The sequence below is a fragment of the Salarias fasciatus genome, chromosome 10, assembly GCF_902148845.1.
Source record: "Salarias fasciatus chromosome 10, fSalaFa1.1, whole genome shotgun sequence".
NCBI lineage: Eukaryota > Metazoa > Chordata > Actinopteri > Blenniiformes > Blenniidae > Salarias > Salarias fasciatus.
In genome coordinates, this window is record NC_043754.1 from 15,892,844 (window position 1) to 15,907,398 (window position 14,555).

The 14,555-nt window shown below is 42.6% G+C and overlaps 1 protein-coding gene across 1 annotated transcript in view; it reads left to right on the top strand.

The window, feature by feature from the left end:
- Positions 1-10,373, top strand: part of jade2 (jade family PHD finger 2) — a 174,379-nt gene extending 164,006 nt beyond the window's left edge. Inside the window, exon 16 of the transcript XR_003932254.1 lies at positions 10,364-10,373. The gene's annotated coding sequence lies outside the window, so the exon portion shown is untranslated. The remainder of the gene's footprint in view (positions 1-10,363) is intronic.
- Positions 10,374-14,555: the final 4,182 nt, after the last annotated feature.

A 14,555-nucleotide genomic window follows, 5' to 3' on the forward strand; every position in this document is an offset into this window, starting at 1 on the left:
GCCAATTTGTTCTTGATTTGAACTGACATATTTAAACAAAAATTGCTTACAAATTCCCTGAATTGTACCTCGTGGATGTAAAATGTTGATTTCTCATGAAAAGGCAGAAAGTGGCTGCTCTGCTGAGGTGGTTTTGGGGGGGGGGAGAAAAGAAAAGGGGCATTAGAACATTGTTCATGCAGTGAATCTCTACCTCTGTAGTTGCTCTTTCCTTTGAATAAAAAAAGTGTTTTGAGGCTGTCGTCACATCAGTACAGCCAGGACTGGTCTTGACTTGACAAGTCTGAGTCCAGTAAACACCTGTTGACCTCAGTGTGACACCAAACCCCGCAACATCAGTCAGGAGTTACCACTTGGTTGCAGGTGCAATTCGAGTTTTATTTGTGGCAAGAAAGAGTTTCACCGACAATTCGCTTAAAAGAAAAGGGACTTTCCTGGTTTGACGCAGACCGCTCAGTGCTTCCTGTCACTGGTGTCGTCGTGTCGTCTCTGGTTTTCCTGCCCTTTGCCAGCCCTGCAAACACCTACTTACCAACCACTGGAGTCCTTACACATTCAATAATGTATATTACTGTTCACTACTGCTAGAAGCATTTTCATTTACTGTGTTTTTGGAAAGAAGCCTTTGCGAGCTGTTTTTATTTTATGGGTTTTTTTTTTTTTTTTCTGTTGTAATGCTTAGCTGGCCGCTGTGGCTTGTATCAGAACTAGAAAACTGACTCATTATCTGCTTCCACTGTTTTTACTGGCGCTTTGCTGTCTCCTCCGTTACGGCAGAGTCATGGTTTCAAGGTCTCAACATCCACAACCCGCACACACTGCACAGGTTGAAGGTTCAGTCATGCGAGCAGCTGCTTTGGAGGAAGAAACACAGGTTCTCTTATTAGGGGTCAATCCAGCAAAGCCACAGCGGGTTTGAGTCAAAGCAAAGTGGTGCAATTGGATCTCTGAGAGAAATGGTGGTGCCCAGCCGCCCGCCCCCCCCCCCCCCCCAAAAAAAAAAAAAGTCTGTTGGTCAAATATATAAGAATGATAAGATCTTTATCACTGATGTGCAAGTACAATGAAGTTGAGATGAAGCAGTCTTCCAGATGCCTTAGGAGAAAGTTTTAAGTCGACCAAGAAGAACCTGGAACAGTAACTGAAACCGTTAAAAGTAAACGATTTAATTTGTGGCTATGATTATCAGTGAAAGCCTGAATCCAAAGTACAGAAGTTGCTTCCCTTTTGTTCAGTTAATAGTACTTATTTCCTACCTCATTGAAGGCGGTACACAGTCCTGAGGAAAAAAAACGCCCTGCAGTGCAGCTTTTTGAAGGCAGCGAGGGTCGGAAGATTCGTTTTGATGGTTGATTGAAGCACACGTCTAAATATAGCTTCCTCCTTTGTTTCACCCCCCCTTGGCCTTGTCGGACGGTGTGGGCAGTTTCAATCTGGCATCCGATTGTGCCGGGGCATGTGTTTGGCAGCACCTGCTGGTTTCTCACCGATGAGAATATATCTTCCTCCAGATCGGCTCTGAAATGACTTTTTTTGGCGAAAACCTCCATCCGTAAAACTGCGCACCTGATTCTACATCAACCATCCAGCATATTCCCTCTCAGATCCTCCTCCTCCTCAAGCTGTGCCCCTTCTCACCAGAACAACCCCCCCACCTGTTGCCCCCCGCTCCTCCTCCTCCTCCTCCTTTCTCCTCTTCTTGTTGATCAGCCTCTCTGGGCGTTTTGGAGACGCTTCAAAATGATCAATGAAATCAAAGAAAAGGACACCGGTAGCTGTAAGGACAAATAATGACGTGCGAGGAGGGGAAAACGCTCCACTCACATTTACTTTATTTTATTAGTCCTTCTTTTTCTTTTTTTTGAGAGGGAAGAGGAGAGAAAGAGTGAGGCAAGACGCTGAAACGGAGCCAGACGAGGAGAAAAAGAGCACAACTTGTTCTTCCCCTTGGGTTCGGTTTGTGGCTTGTCCACTCAGACACATTAACAAGCAGCTAAACAGGTCCAGGCCCCCCCCCCCCCCCCCCCCCCCCCCCCCCCCCCATCGCTGCTTCTCTCCCGTCTTTGTACGTTAGCCCTCTTCAGATTTTGGTCGCCATCCACGTGTCTCTTTTACAGTGTCAAACAATCAGATCACAAAAGCAAAGCATGAGTGACGACACCCGATGGTCCAAATAACCTCTTAGCAACTTGATTTTTGTTTATAGAACATCTGAATGTTCACCCTGGCTTCCAAAAATATGTGATTATAAAACTGTATTCAGCTTTATCCAAACAAATCTTGAGATAATCATAATCATAGGACCAACAAATTTCATGAAGCGCTGACACATTGAGAATCACAGAAAGTGCTAAAAGCACTCAAACCCTTGTAAACTTTGACTTTTTGGGAAAAAAAAAAGAAATATTTATATTCTTAAGTCCTAAAAAAGGAAGAAAAAAAAAGGAGCTTTTGTGTTTAATAAATTATTTGCTGTAACATTGTTTCTTTATTTGGTGATTTTTTTTTCTAAATGGTTTTCTGATGCTTTCTAAATTGTGCCACGTTGTTAAGAAGCATGCATTTGTGGGATGAGCAGCAGAGCTCAGGTTGGTTTGGGTTCATGAAAGCTGTCAGATCTCCAGCAGTGCCTCGGTTCCTGAAGACTGGTATCCGCTGAGAAGAGCTGGCAAATGTTTTCTCAGTTACGTCCCTCGAACTCATCTCTGCCGTTCATCCCACAAATGCATGTTCCTTCCGAATGCAAATAAACTTTTACTTTCTTTCCAGATGGATAGGATTTATTGCCAATAAACGTTGTTGCAACACAGAAATAACCGACCGAACACAGGTTTTCTTTCATTTTTGTGTCTAGTTATGGACAATCGGCACCAGCGTTATACTTTACGCGTAACAGCCAGCGAGATAAACCCTGTTCAACTGCTTTACATTTTTTGCTATATTATCATAATCAAATATTTGGCAGATTTTAACCAAGAGAATAAAAATTTCAGTGGCTCCTTCCTTGTAAGGTTTGCAAGTTTTTTAACCTCCCTCTACTTTCTGGTTTTGTTTTGGGGACTTTCAGACTTAATTTCAATTATTTTCTTATGATGACCAGAGTAACATCTCCAGTGATGGTTGTAGCAACATCAGGCAGCCTTCCTTCCTGCTCATCGAGGATGCTCACACGGTGCATATATCTAGTGAAAGACAGTATTTTCGCCGCTGCTCTAAGGACACGAATCCAGGTTAGGATCTTTTCAGAGTCCCTCTGCACTGGTTCTTTCTCTGTTTTGCCCCATTCGGTCTGTTTGTCCTTTCTGTATTCCTTTCTCCTGTCATTTTATCTATTTCCCTTCTATTGTTCCTCTCTGCTTTCATAACCCGGCTTCTTTATCTCCCTCACATTCACTCACATGCTTATCTTTAGTCTCACAGGCAATTATGCATTTGTCCGTGTTTGATACATGCTGGGTAGCAATAGGTGTGTTCATTATCTAAATTTGGAACCCTTTGTCTGCCTGTGTGCTCTGACGGTCCAGGAGGTGTTTGATTGTAGGAGTGCAGGCTGGCAGTAGTCCTGTTTCCTGTGTTCTTGGTGTAAAAAGAAACCCCGGCTAAAATCTCGTTACAGCAGAACAACATGTAACTGTTCTCAACGCAAGGTGGCTGACCTTTGCTCCCCAGTGTCTGTTGCTCAGCATTAGATATTCATACAGAATCAGAAAAAACATCTGGCCAGCAGAGGTGGGAGTGACTAAACATTTTCTACCAGTGACCCAAACAAAATTACAGTGTAAAAAAATTGGAAGGATGTCAGTAATTGTGAAGTATTGGTTTTCTCCCAACATTTCCAATCATTGATACAAAGAGAGAACATCAGGTAACTATTTACACATTTAATTTGCTGCCATGTAAAATGATCCCTGTAAAAGCGAGCTGCCCAATGTCCTGATCATTTTGTAAAGTAATGCCAAAAATAATTGACTGCATTGAAATGTGATTTCACTGGACTTAATGAGGAAGTTCCTGCAGCAAGGCAACTTTTTCTACATAGCGAGTTCCAACAAAAAGACAGTTCAGAGTGCTTTACGTCAATAAATGTGATCAGCGGGGAAAAAGTTGATCTATTGAAATGTTTGAGAAACACTAAAACTATGGCCATATTGTGACGTCTTGCAGGTTATAGGCTTCATCCTCATCTAATCAGAGCTCTGAAAAAGTTCACGTTTTTGTCTTTAGATAGCTGAAGTGGTGATTTAATGTACACAAAAAGAGCGAAAACAGTGACTCTCACATGCATTTTCCAGCCCGCCCTCCCATCTCCTGTCTCCATCGCTGTCAGCCCCTCTTTTGCTCTGTTGCATTGCTTAATTTGGTATTTTCTGTCTGACTCTCTGCTCCTTGTGTTTCTCTTTTCCTTATCTCAACCCGCTCCGTATCTCTCCTCGGTGCAGAGCCGGCACTTTCTGACTCTCATTAATCACAGAAATTTCTCGCTCCCCTCTCCTGACCTCCCGGCAAAGTTTTTTTCTCTCTCGGCTTTAAAACGCATCACGAAACAAGAGTTCAGCAGCTTGACAAATCTCCACTTTAAATCACTTCTGAATGTCCACTTTCTTGTACCAATCTGTTAATTTGAGCACTCAGTGTGTCCTTGATGAGGTTACGGTTAATCAAATGAACCGCTTGTCTTTTCTTCCCCTCTGCTCTGACGCCATTTTTTTTATTGGGTGAATGATTTGAGCCGGACACGTTTTTCTCCTCCTACCGTCTGATTTGTCTTTATGAAACGGTGTCAACAGTATCTGCTGTCACGTCCGACTCCTCCTCCACTTTGCATCGGTTCTTCAGTACAATAATATGAATGTTGCAGGAGTTTACCCTTCTGTATTCTTTGTTTCAAAGAATGTGCCATTTGTTAATAGCAAAGAGAACTAATGAACATATATGAAAAAGAAGAGCTATTTTAAATTATTTTTTGGCTTTTTTTGCTATATTTATTTTTCTTGTATTAGAATCTTCTTTGTAGGAGGGAAAAAAAAAATCAAAAAATGTATTTTTCATTAGTGCGAAAAACCTATTTTCTTCCTTTTTGTACAATTTCGATGTTTTAAGCGAGACTTTGAAAAGCAATATGACGACGATGATGATGATGATGATGATGATGATGATGATGACGATGTTTCCTGTGACTGTATCTGCATGCTGTTTGTGTTGCCTTAATGATGGCTGCATCCCACTCTCCCCCCGCCCGCCTCACCTCGCCCCGGTCCCCCTCCCCTCCCCTTCCCCGTTTCAACTCCCGCTTCCATCCCACGGAGTCCCGATCCCATCTGATCCAGTCCAGACCGATCCAGTCCAGTCCAGTCCAGTGCAGTCAATAAAGCAGTGCTTTCTGTGTACACAACTCTCTGCCTCTCTGTTTACAACGCAGACACACAGAAGGTATTTTATTGGGTGAACACAAAGTTTAAACTCACTTAAATGATAAAAGTAAGCGCTGCCTCTGACACATCCGAGTTCATATTTATACTACTAAGTGGAAAATAACCTTCCGGTTGACTTCTTCAGTTTCTGCCGTCGACATTAATATTAATGTTCTCTCTTTAATTTCTGCTTCTTTCTCAGTGGTGTGAAAATCTCAGTAGTTCAGGGGCCGCAGACAGCACAAAATAAATCTTAACCTAGACGCTTAGAGAGGTCTGCTCTGCAGAACCATCACACCGCCAGAATATATTTACTTTGTGTGAATACAAATCAGGAATTCAGACTCAGCTTTTTATTTATTTCCACGGGGAACGTGTGCGTTTGTGAACATTTGCGTAAATGTGTCTCCACAAAAAACAGATTACATAATGAAGGAAATATCTATGTTAATAAAAACATAATTTGATCTATAAACATGGAAAACAGAGGCTTACATCACATGGAATATAAATAGAGTGAAGAAATGTAGATTGAGAAAGGCTATCATTGAGCTGCACTGTCAGAAACTAAAGTGTGCACAAAAAGAAACACACAAAAAAAAGGAAATGCAAGAACAAAAAATAAATAAATCATCAGATCATTTCTTGGATTTTCTTTCCTTTCTTTCTCGCTTTCTTTGTTTTTGTGACCAGTCAGTACAACCTGCCAAGAAAGACATTCATCAGGAAGGTGGCCAGCAACCTCAAGACGACTCGGATGAAATTGGAGAACTCTTCAATCATGCTGTTGGAAAAAATTAGCCACAGAAGAAACTGTTAGCACAGGCATTCAAAAAAAAAAAAAAAAAAAAAACAGGCAGCTGAAAGACAGCTCACAGCGGCAGCCCGGAGTTCATCGGGAGATGTGAGAGACTGCGAGCTTCATGCAGAATCTCCTGTGATCTGATGAAATGTAACATGAAGTACTTCTTTATCGCGAAGAGTTATGTCTGTGGGAAATCAGCCGTAATGCAGAGTGTTAAGTATGTGCTGGACAGAGCTTATCGTCCCTCCGAGACCATCCATACCTCGCAGCGCGATAGTGTGAGCTCCAGACTTGGCCAGGAAGGACGGGGAGACTTGGCCAACGGGCCAAAGGAACAATGCAGAGATCCAAGCACAGGCGAATCTCAAGAAGAGCCTGTTTCTGTCTGCCAGAGGCCTGAGAGGAGGGCCAACACATTTCTCCTCCAACAGGACTCAGACGTGCTGCCAAATCAACACTGGAGTGGCTTCACAACAAGAATGTGAAAGTCCTTCAGCGGCCTCAAAGCCCAGACGTGAGTCCAAGAGAAAATCTGCGGAATGACTTGAGGATGGAGCCGCGGCGGGCCGGCGAGCCAAGCCGATGCAGACGATTCCAGGGGGAGCTGGAGTGGAGCTGCAGCGACAAAGTATCAGCTTTAAAGTTACACCGTTCAATGTATTTACATCAGCAAAGCATCTGGGGCCGCTTTCACTGACGAGCCAACGGAGAATTAGTTCTGATCAGTCCGGTCTGTGTCCAATAACAAGAACCGAGGTTAGCGAGAATTTGGTGAACATGGTGTAACGTTTATGGAGATTTCAGTGATGGGAGAGAAAGATCTGGCCGTGCTGCTGTCAGAGAGTTTACACTGAGCTCCTGTGTGTGTGTGTGTGTGTGTGTGCGTGTGTGTGTGTGTGTGTGTGTGTGTGTGTGTGTGTGTGTGTGTGTGTGTGTGTGTGTGTGTGTTGTAACACGAAATTATTTCACAGAACATTACACTGTACTTTAATTGGAGTCTAACACAGGTTGTTGTTGAATAACGAATTCATGAATTGCTAAAATTTCAACATAAAGCCACTTTTAATGAAAGCCTCTGGTGAAAAAATACATTAAAATGTCTAAAGAACTTATTCTATAGCTGTGGCATTATGCATGTTTGTCTCGGCTCACGTCTCAGTGTTGTGTGAATTTTTTTTTTAAAGCTCCATGTTGTCTTTGAAGTTTTTACCTTTTGCTTTGCGGTTTAGCAGGCCGTGTTGGAGTATCTTACTGGCCACCTTTGGCCCCCATGCCTTATGTTTGACACCACTGATCAAAAAACCATGTTCTGCTGATTGTTGTGAATCTTTGTGCGACTGTTTGTCTCAGCCGTGAAAAACAGATGGAGAGATGAAGTGATCCAGAATGTGAGTGTATGATACACAAAACACGACTGCTGATGTGACATTACATTAAAACCAAACAATAATCGAGAAAATAATGAAACTGAGTCCCTCTCAACGCCCCTGTCATCCACAGTCATCCACACAAAAGATTAGCTGATGGCCTGAAATACTGTGCATTCCACAGTGACAGGTGTGAGGAAAGCATAATGAAGATGGCTTCTATTCCTGGAAGAGATGACTGAATTCCTCCCGGTAGGTGTCAGGTTCAGCCGTTCTTCTTCATCAGTCATGCTGGCTTCCTGTTTTATTTTGATACTCCTCTCGACTTCCTTCGCTCCTGGTTCCAACTCACCTCTGAATGAAGTCTGATCTAATTATTACCTGTATATAAGTCATGTAGATATTCTTTAAGAAGACTTACCAGAAGATGTATTCATAGAGCGCTGGAGGGTATTTCCTCATTGCACAATTATCCTCCATATAAGCTCACACGTGTGGTTATATGCTGTTTAAGTTTTGATTACTTTACACAGCTGTCTTCTGTAGACACCTAATTACAATGGCTGCACTAATGAGGGCTGACTTTTTACTCTTGACTAAAGTTTATTACAGGAAAATACAAATTTCTGTGCAGCTAAACAAATGCAAAAAGCCTTTCTGGACTCTTCAAGGCCATTGAGTTGTTTTTTTTTGTTTGTTTGTTTTTTTTTGTTTTTGTTTTTTTACTTTTCGACTTTTTCACTCATGGGATAACGATGATGAAGAAGGTACATTTGGATTCAGTCTATTATATGATTTAACATTCCTTGCAAACGAAAATTGTTTAACAAATGTCTTTCTTTCCCTTTGTGGTTTAAACTTCAGTGAGACTGTGGTAAATCTGAACCCCACAGAGAATCTCTGCATCATTGGAGAATGAAGGATGAGAAATATTTCACCCCAGAAAACTGAATCCCAACATCCATGAAACAGCAACAAACCAGTTTAGAAACACATCAGCAGAGCATCTCAACACCACTTCATGCAGCAGAACACTTAATTTTTCAACATGCTTTTTACAATTTATTGTGAAAATTTGAAAGACAACTTCTGCTTTTTTTTCTCAGACAAAATGTCAAACATTCACAAAATGAATAATTTTCTGGTTTTTAGGAATTGCTTGTGGACATGCAGGGAACTGTGCAGTTCCGAAATATCTCCAGCAGGTGGAGACAGAGAAGTGTTGAATGCCAGAATCAACAAAGTGAGCAAAATAAAATTAATTTTCTTCTGAACAAACACTTTTACTGTAGTGGGACTGTTAAACAAACAAACAAACAAACAAAAACGTTCTTATTACTAAAAATGATACACATTATATTTTTAAGAATATTTCTTTGATGCTGTTTTCACTCTTCCTAATTCCACCTTGCTGAGTATTGGTGTGACCTGTCACTGTCACCTCATTTCCCTGCAGGTGATAAGTAAGCTGCAAGTTTAATTTCCTATTAAAAGCCATTTAATTATCTGCTCTCTCTCTCACACACATGGATGTGCAAAGAGCCTGAATCTAAATGCCACAGTTAACAAAGAAAATGATAAACCAGCTTAGTGATGCATGTAAACTTATCTGCGGGTAAAGCGTTGGTTGAGCTTTGTGTGTGACACACATGTATTAATCAGGTGCACAGACTCGACATATGAGATGCTTTGGTGAAACATGGAGTCAAAAAACCACAAAGGTTTCTCTAAGAAACAATACATAATTAACACAGACCCAATTAATTGTCACAACCTTTCCTCTTATTTTCCATTTTCCTCTCATTTTACTTCTGTTAGATTGGAGAACCTAAGGAGATGCACAGGTCATTAAACATTTTCACTTGACGCATTCAAGGTGAAGCCTGACGATATTGATTTATTGCCACATTGCATTTGAAATTTCACAATCGGCATGTAATTCACTGCTGTTGTTCATTTAATGACAACATCTAAAGGTGGGACCTTATGTGGTATAACGAGGGAATCCCAAACACTTTTTCCAGTATGGATTCACTTGAAACTCAGAAAGGTTTGGGATATAGGTAATCCAATATGTTCATTTTGTTCTATGTTTGTGTGTGTGTTTGTGTAATCAGATCACTTATATTGTGAAGAAACTTTTCAGCAAAATAACTGAGAATGGAATGATGAGTGCCTGCCCTCTAGTGTCAGCATGTATACGGTGCATAATTCAATTACTATATATGTTATTTTAAAAAAATCAATAAAACTGATTATTATTAATAATGGAATCGAATTTTGCTGTGGTGAATCAAAACACAGAAAAATGTTACTTTTGGAAAGCCATCAAGATAAAGAAGTATCAGGGTACTTTTATTTTCTTTGTTCAAAACACTTATTTACTTCAATCATAAAATTAGCTCAGTAGCTCAGAAGTTCCTTCAATCAAATCAATTTGGGTTCACCCTGATGTAAGTTGTAGTGGTAAATAAAATAAGAATGATCAAAAATATCGGGTTCTCTAGTTTCCTCCCATAGTTCAAAAACAGACACATGAAGTTAAGTGGTGAACCGACACTGCTCCGAGGTGTCTCTGTGTGGAATTGTTCTTAAACCTGGACAGGTTAAACAGTTATAGAAGACAGATTACTGGACGGATAATCAATTATTAACACTTACATTTCATTACAGCAAAGATAAACAGTTGATCACTTTGTGACGGCATGAGGTCGTCTGTTTCTTTTGAAAAGCGTCTTGATAGCTGTCAACACCTCCTCTGTCTTCAGAGCATATATGAGAGGATTGAGCAAAGGAGGTATGGTTTGTGTCAGAGTGGAGTTTATGATCCTGGCATTAGGATGGATGGTAGAGGCCACTGCAGCTATGTTCGTTCCTACAAATGGCAGATAATATATCACCACAAGGATCAGGTGAGTGGTGCAAGTTTTCAGTGCTCTGAGACGTTCCTGTCCTGATGCGATCCTGATCAAAGCAACTGAGATGCAAACATAAGTGACGCCTATAAGAAGAAGAGGAATGCACATGATTGAAATAAAGGCAACATATGCCATTATGCTATTCAGAGATGTATCATTACAGGCTAGATAAACTATTGGTCCATGATCACAGAAAAAACTTTTCACCACCAAAGATTCACAGAAAGAAAGACGATCAATCAACTTAACAGCTGTTCCACATATGAACGCTATGAACAACCAAGCAAACAGCAGCATTGCACCAATTGATGTTTTAGTCACAATAGCATGATACCTTAAAGGGAAACAAATGGCTACAAATCTGTCAAAAGCCATCGTGAGAAGAATAAAAGACTGCATACTTGCTAAGAATAAAACAAAGAACATGTAACTTAAACAGGCCTCATAGACAATGTATCTGTTACCAAACAAAAAGGTGTCCAGGAGCTTTGGGATGAGAGCTGTGCTGCCACACAGATCTGTCAAAGCCAGATTGAACACAATTATGTATTTAGGAGTATGAAGTGTTTTCATTAAGCAAATGACTGCCATAAGGAAGCCATTCCCAAGAACCGTCACAATGTAAACAAAACAGAGAAACATATAGAAATACTCAATATGAGGAATATCAGTAAATCCACTGATGTAGAATGCTGCAGGTCGAACAAATGTGGAATTTAGTATAAGTGTTGTTTTAACCTCTGTGGTCATTGTAAATACTTATTTGAATAAATCCAAAAAGGACAACATGACAGAAAATACAGGGTAAAAGATGTAACAGTTGATCAGTGAGCCTGTCTTTGCTTCCACTTACCCAAGACACTATGAAGTGTGCAGCTGAGAGAAGTGCGCGGTCTTTTATGATTTTTTATGACGTGTGGTCAACTGAAATGGAAGAAGCTGATTCGTTACTTCTGATGTTGCATAAACATTCTGGGGATAGACTGAGATAGATAGATGGAATTGTCTGAATTCCACAGAAAATTCCTCAGACTGAATTTCCGATGAATTTTGTCTGTGAACAGAAGTGATATTGCTTTCTTGCACAGATCCCACTGCCTGTGACGACAAGCCTTTGAATCATTTTGATGAAATTGAGTCAAGGTAGATTGATACTATTTTTGTTTCTACCCGACTGACCAAAGCACCTTTTTTTAAATGCATAGGTTCTATGCCATCCCTCCTGATCGCCAGAGGGTGGTGCTGAAAGTACAAAATGTTCCTTTCCTGCTTGCATATTTCAAGTTTTTATACCTACAACACTTGTGACCACTGGGTGACCCTAGAAGGTTATAAATTGTGGTGTTAACCCAAATTCGGTTCCTTTTTTTTTTCTCGTGTACAGTTTGCATACAGCATGAAGATTGCCGGTCGAGCCTATACTGCATCATAATGGTCTGTTGCTTTGTGACCAAGATGATTGGAGGTCGTGCGTCCCTCACCTGACTTGAGAGGTATATTTGGACATTCCTTCCAAAGCAATCATTGTCGAGGCCACCCTCCGTCCGCCAAACTACTGGAAGCGCCCCTGCGGCCATCCAAGGCTTTCCTGGCTGAAACAAGTTTCCGAGGGCCGCCCACTGCCCGATCTCATCCGCAAGGCCCAGGACAGAGCCACCTTCAGGATGCTGGTCGCTAAGCCCGCCGACAGGGGGGACAAACGGGTCTGTTGTCCCGGGCCCAGGGTTGGGGGGGGGGGGGGGGGCATCCAGCACCCCACTCACGGCTCCCGACGCAACATGCCCAGAAAAAACTGTCGGCGGGCCTGCTGGTCACCACGGTCACCTAATGGCCATGCGAACACAAGCAAGCAAGCAAGTTAACCAGGAAAGTCCCACTGAAATTAAAAACCTCTTTTTCAAGGGAGTCCTTGCTTGCTTGTGCAGGCAGATATAGTTCAATACTGGATTTAAGGGGGCTCAACTATTATTTGAAGGTTCTACCGTTCCTGATGCTGAAGGTGAAGGAGGTCTGATGAACCATCATTCAGGGGGAGTGGGTCACGTTAGTAGATCTGAGAGACACTTACGTTCACACCCCGATTGCACCTCAGCACAGATGGTTCCTTCGGTTTGCCGACAGGGACTGCCACTGGCAGTTTCGGGCACTTCCTTTTGGGCTCTCCCTCTTGCTAAGGGTGTTCACCAGAGTCACCCAAGTCCTCCCTGCAGGTACAGAGTATGAAGGCGTTTCCGTACCTGGACAACTGACTGATTTGTGCACCGTCATGGGCATGGGTGGTCGAGGATACTTCCAGACTCCTTGCCCATGTGTCATGGGCTAACCTCCCAAAGTCCTGCCTGGATCCTTCTCAGAAAGTGACCTTTATTGGGATGACCTTAGATACCACGGTCATGAGGGCCTGGCTGTCCTCTTGCAGGGTGGATGATGTCCTCAGTCTCTTGACCTTCTTTCAGTGGAACGTCACCTTGGAATCCGTCACTTTCCTGTGACTGCTGGAAAAGCTGACCTCAATAACAACTGTGGTGCCACTGGGCCTGCTGTCTTTGCTGAACAGCTTCCTCTTGGATGCCAAGTGACATTGCCACCGGAAGTTCTCACAGCAATCTCAGGCTCCATGAGTGGAACCAAACACCAGGTCCTCCGGCGTCCTGAACTCCCGGCAAAACAACAACACAGCCAGTGTGCACTGATTGGGCTCCCGCACCGCGGAGCGGTCCGACCACCAAACCAGGGGCAGATGTCACAGCAGTGCACGTACAGCTCCACGTCCTTCCAGCAGCCCGGCCAGTAGAACATCGCCTGGAGTCTGTGCAGGGTCTCGGCAGTCCCATTGTGGCTGGCCCCCACTTGTAACTCAGCAGAGGACAATGAGAGGCTGTGGGTGACATTCACCTCAGCTGCACTCTGGAGCTCAAGACCCCGCTCCTACTGCCGCCAACAGTAGCTGCACTCATCCATCACGCAGGGATGCAGGGACACTGTGTCAACGTTGCAGCTGATCCATTGATCTAATAAGACAACCTGGACTTAAAGCTAGGGTTGGCGATCTGAATTAGATACATTTTTTTGAATACTGGTTAAAATGATCTTTATGACCCGACGGGAAGCAATTCATAGCGTGTTCTTAAAGTAGAGCAGAAAATATCCGCTATCTACAGCAGGAGTAAAACAGGAAAAACAGCAACCAATAGTCTTGCCAGGACACCTTGGTTGTTAACCAATCAAGTCCCTTCGCTGTTCTACCTGCCCCCTGCGTGTACATTCCAATGGTGTGCACTGGCCCTGGTTCAGTGCGCGTTGCCAAGCTGAAAAGGACGGAGCGTCGTTGCAGAATGGCGGAGAAGAATGTTTGGGGGTTTACTTTTACGGTTGAGTGCACCATAACTTGGCGTAATGCAAATAAAGAAAAACGAAGAAACAAAGCGCTGAGGACAGGTTAGTACTGTAACAGCGGTGCTCGTGCATGTAAGCGGGTGCGTCCCATCCAATGGGGTGGGAGCTGGGAGCTGGGAGCACCCATTAAAGCTAAACCCTAGCGTAATTCCATTCTGGTACTACCTGTCACTGATGAGTGTTCCTCTTCTGGCCTATGAACTCTCTATTTATATATGAAATGTATGTAGATACAATAAATTGTCAGTCCTATCTCCTTCCCTTTTTGTCCCCTCACCCCAACTGGAATAGTAGAAAGCCGCCACCTCTGGGCCTGGTTCTGTAAAGGTTTCTTCCTGTTAAAAGGGAGTTTTTCCTTTCCACAGTCGCGTATGTTTGCTCATGTGGATCTGTTGGGCTTGCTCTGTAAAAGTGCCTATAAATGACTATGTTGTAATTGGCACTTCATAAATAAAGCTGAATTGAATTGAATTGAATTGCTGTGCTGCCGCCCCGCCAAGTGATGTTAGCAAGAACATCCAGGCAAACTACGGTAATAATGATCTTCCTATGGGCTCAGATAAAAGACTTAACCTCTGTTCTTGCTCTGCTAGATCTCTGTGCTGCATTTGACACCACTGATCTTGACATCCTGCTGCACAGACTTGAAGATATTCTC